Below are 5,059 nucleotides of genomic sequence, written 5' to 3' on the forward strand. Positions count from 1 at the left end.
AAGGCAGTCAAGGGAATCAAGGCCATAATCAGCACCACTTTGCTACACTGAACCAGTTCCTTGCTAATGGCCCAAAGACGTTCAGCAGTTGTGTTGAGGCTACCGATGCTGACGATTGGCTAGTGGATCTGGGCAAGCATTTTGAATGCAGCAACGTCAGGCCTGAAGATTTCGTCAAGTTCGCTTCTTTCCAGCTCAAAGATCAGGCTGCAGAGTGGTTCCAGCAGTACAAGGATTCCAGAGGTGGACGTCTGATCACTTGGGACGATTTCCGTCAAGATTTCCGCGCTCATCACATCCCTCAAAGTGTGGTTGAGAGTAAGCGTCAGGAATTCCGCAATCTGAAGCAAGGCTCTTTGTCTGTCTATGACTACAACAAGTTGTTCCAGAAGCTCGCCCGTTTTGCCAAGCAGGATGTTCCTGATGAGAAGAGCATGATCTATCAGTTCAGGAGTGGTCTTCGTGAGGAAATTCAGCTCGCTCTTGTCCTCTTTGAGCCGTTGAGATACGATGAGTTCTACAACATGGCACTGAAGCAAGAGGCTGCTCAGATGAGGTGTGATGCTTCCAGGAAGCGTGCCAAAGATGTTACTCCTTCTTCCTCTACTCAAGTGGTCAAGCAGCAGAAGTATTGGCTTCCTCCTCCTCCGTTCCGTCAGCCGTATCAGCAGAAGAGCAAAGGTGGCAGTGGTTTCTCCCACCCACCCAACCCAGGCTTTCAGAACAAGTCTTCGTCTCAAGCGCCAAGATCGAGTGCTCCGTATCACCGTCCGCTTTCAGAGGTCACGTGCAACAAGTGCCAACAGAAGGGTCACTATGCCAACAAGTGTACCAACCAGAGGCGTCTTCCCCCTCCTCCTCCTGTCAGATCGGCAAGTACAGCTGTGGTCAAGCATAATCCCAAGCACGCCAAGGTCAATTTGATGAATGCAGCCCAGGCAGAGGACTCGTCAGATGTGATCATGGGTAACCTTTCTGTTAATGATATTCCTGCAAAAGTTCTTTTTGACTCTGGTGCATCGCATTCCTTCATGTCATTTCCATTTGCATCGGAGAACAATTTTAGCACTAAGGCATTACCTAGAGCTATGCAAGTCGTCTCTCCAGCTAAGCGACTGAGTTCCAGTATGGAGGTGCCGGATATTTCAATCTTGATGGGTGATTTCAAGTTTCTTGCTTCTCCAATGGTTCTTGGCAACTCGGATATCGATCTTATTCTCGGGATGGACTGGCTCTCTAAGCATAAAGCTCAGCTTGATTGTGCAGCCAGACAGATTCAACTGACTCATTCGTCTGAGGATGTCATTGTCTTTGCCGCTCGGGATAATACCATCCGGTTGTTTTCTCTCAATGAGAAGGGTGAATTGGATGCTATTTCGCAGATTCCGGTTGTTTGTGAGTATCAAGACGTTTTTCCAGAAGAACTTCCAGGGATGCCTCCAAACCGGCCGGTTGAATTTGTTATTGAACTTGAGCCCGGTACGGAACCTGTGTGCAAACGTCCCTACAAGCTCGACCCCGAAGAGTTGAAGGAGTTGAAGAAACAACTCGATGAGCAAGAAAGATTGGGTCTCATCCGGCCTAGTACTTCTCCGTGGGGTTGTGGTGTTCTTTTTGTGAAGAAGAAGGATGGATCGAGTCGACTTTGTGTTGATTACCGTCCAGTAAACAAGAAGACCATCAACAACAAATACCCACTTCCCAACATCAATGAGCTGTTCGAACAACTCAAGGGTGCTCAAGTATTCTCCAAGCTTGATCTCCGTATGGGTTATCATCAGATTCGTATTCGTGAGCAAAATATTCCCAAGACGGCGTTCAGGACAAGCTTTGGTTCATATGAATACACCGTCATGTCTTTTGGCCTCGCCAACGCTCCTCCGACGTTCTCTCGCATGATGAACTTCATCTTCAGCCCCTACACCAATGAATTTGTTTTGGTCTATCTTGACGACATTCTGGTTTTCTCCAAGAACAAGGAAGATCATGCCAAGCACTTGCGTTTGGTTCTTGACAAGCTCAGAGAACATCAGTTCTACGCCAAGTTCTCCAAGTGTGAATTTTGGCTCGATGAGGTTCTTTATCTTGGTCATATCATCTCTGCCAAGGGCATTTCCGTGAATCCTGAGAAGGTGTCCGCAATTGTGAATTGGGAACCTCCTCAGAACGTGAAGCAACTCCGCAGTTTCCTCGGTCTCGCAAGCTATTGCAGAAGATTCGTTGAAAACTTTTCTAAGATCGCCAAGCCTCTCTCAAATCTTCTTCAGAAGCACGTCAAGTACGTTTGGTCTCCGGAGTGTGATATTGCCTTCAACACTTTGAAAGAGAAATTGATCTCTGCTCCAGTTCTGACTCCGCCTGATGAAACCAAGCCGTACGAGGTCTTTTGTGACGCCTCTCTCCAAGGTCTCGGTGCTGTACTGATGCAAGAGAAGAAAGTTGTGGCTTATACCTCTCGCCAGTTGAAACCTAATGAGAAGAACTACCCCACTCATGATCTCGAGTTGGCGGCAGTTGTGCACGCTTTGTTGACTTGGAGACATCTTCTATTGGGAAGGAAAGTGGATATTTTCACTGATCACAAGAGTCTCAAGTACATCTTCACTCAGCCTAATCTCAACCTCAGGCAGACTCGATGGGTCGAAATGATTCAAGAGTACAATCCGAGTATCGAGTATACTCCAGGCAAGGCTAATGTGATTGCTGACGCTTTGAGCAGAAAAGCATATTGCAACAGTCTGATTCTCAAGCCTTATCAACCCGAGCTTTGTGAAGCTTTCCGCAAACTTAACCTGCAAGTTGTTCCTCAAGGTTTCCTCGCCAACCTTCAAGTTTCTCCTACCTTAGAAGACCAGATTCGCCAAGCCCAACTTCTTGATGCTATGGTGAAAAAGGTGAAGTTTGGTATTGCAAAGAGTCAGTCCAAGTACAAGTGCTACCGACTTGATGACAAGGACACTCTCTTCTTCGAGGATCGAATTGTTGTGCCCAAAGGTGAACTTCGTAAGGTGATCATGAACGAGGCTCACAACTCTCTCCTCTCCATCCACCCTGGTAGTACGAAGATGTATCAGGATCTCAAGCAAACTTATTGGTGGACTCGAATGAAGCGCGAGATCGCTCAATTCGTGAACGAGTGTGATGTCTGCAGAAGAGTGAAGGCAGAACACCAAAGGCCAGCAGGTCTCCTCCAACCTCTTGCCATTCCAGAATGGAAGTTTGACCACATTGAAATGGACTTCGTGACTGGGTTTCCAAAGTCCAAGCGTGGCAATGATGCTATATTTGTTGTCATCGACAAGCTCACCAAAGTGGCTCACTTTCTGCCTATCAAAGAGTCGATCACTGCAGCTCAATTGGCGGAACTCTATACCTCTCGCATTGTCTCTCTGCACGGTATTCCTCAAGTGATATCTTCAGACCGTGGCAGCATCTTTACCTCCAAGTTTTGGGATTCTTTTCAGAAGGCCATGGGCACCAACATCCGCTTCAGCACAGCTTTCCATCCTCAAACAAGCGGTCAAGTCGAGCGTGTCAACCAAATTCTTGAAGATATGCTCAGGGCTTGTGTGATCTCCTTCGGCATGAAGTGGGAGGACTGTCTTCCGTATGCTGAATTCTCATACAACAACAGCTTTCAAGCAAGTTCGGGCAAGGCCCCATTTGAAATTCTATATGGCAGGAAGTGCCGTACCCCTCTCAACTGGTCTGAAACCGGTGAACGTCAGCTGCTGGGTAATGACTTAATCACAGAAGCAGAAGAAATGTGCAAAGTCATTCGTGATAACCTCAAAGCATCTCAATCCCGCCAGAAGTGCTACTATGATAGTAAGCACCGTGATTTGGCTTTCGAGATCGGAGATCATGTTTACCTCCGCGTCTCTCCTATGAAAGGTACTCGTCGCTTCGGTATCAAAGGGAAGCTTGCCCCTAGATACGTGGGACCTTTCAAGATTGTCAGCAAGAGAGGCGACCTCGCCTATCAACTCGAGCTTCCTTCAAACTTTGCAAATGTTCATGATGTGTTCCATGTCTCTCAGCTTCGAAAGTGCTTCAAGACTCCTGACCGCACCGTCAACTTCGAGGACATTGAGCTCCAAGAAGATCTCTCCTATCGTGAGCACCCAGTTGCTATTCTTGAAGAGACTGAACGCAAGACTCGCAACAAGTCAATCAAATTTCTCAAAGTTAAGTGGTCTCACCATTCCAACCGTGAAGCCACCTGGGAACGCGAGGATCACCTCCGTTCTGAGTACCCGGAGTTCTTTCAGTCCTAGATCTCGGGACGAGATCTTTTCGTAGTGGTGGAGTGTTGTAACGCCTCAGATATACTTTCCATATTTGTATCCAACTCTTGCCGTCTCCGGCGCTAAGTTATATTTATTTCTCGGGTTTGGGTCTTTGTCTCCGTGTGTTGTTTTTCTTTTTCGTGCATCTCTTATCATGTCATCACGTGCATTGCATTTGCATACATGTTCATCTCATGCATTCGAGCATTTTCCCCGTTGTCCGTTTTGCATTCCGGCGCTTCGTTCTCCTCCGGTGGTCATTTCTAGTCTTCTTTCGTGTGTGGGGTTTAAACATTTCCGGATTGGACCGAAACTTTCCAAGCGGCCTTGGTTTACTACCGGTAGACCGCCTGTCAAGTTTCGTATCATTTGGACTTCGTTTGCTACTCCAACGGTTAACCGAGGGACCGAAAAGGCCTCGTGTGTGTTGCAGCCCAACACCCCCCAAATTTGGCCCAAAACCCACCAAACTCTACTCCATGTCCTAGAGCGTTCGATCACAATCGTGTGGGCGAAAACCGCACCTCATTTGGACTCTCCTAGCTCCCTCTATGCCTATTTATACCCCCTCCATTCGGATCTCTTCTTCCCCCGTCCGAAACCCTAGTTCAAAAAAAAACATCCTCCGCCGCCGACGGACACGTCCGCCCCAGCGCCGGACGCGTCCGCCGCCGCCCGCCTCCGCCACTCAGGCGCTGCCACGTGGCGCCGCTCCTCTTCCCCGCCGCCGGCCCGGGAGGCCCAGGAGGGGCCCCCGAGGCCCGATCCGT

This window comes from Triticum aestivum, chromosome 3B (assembly GCF_018294505.1).
Source record: "Triticum aestivum cultivar Chinese Spring chromosome 3B, IWGSC CS RefSeq v2.1, whole genome shotgun sequence".
NCBI classification, from domain to species: Eukaryota; Viridiplantae; Streptophyta; class Magnoliopsida; order Poales; family Poaceae; genus Triticum; species Triticum aestivum.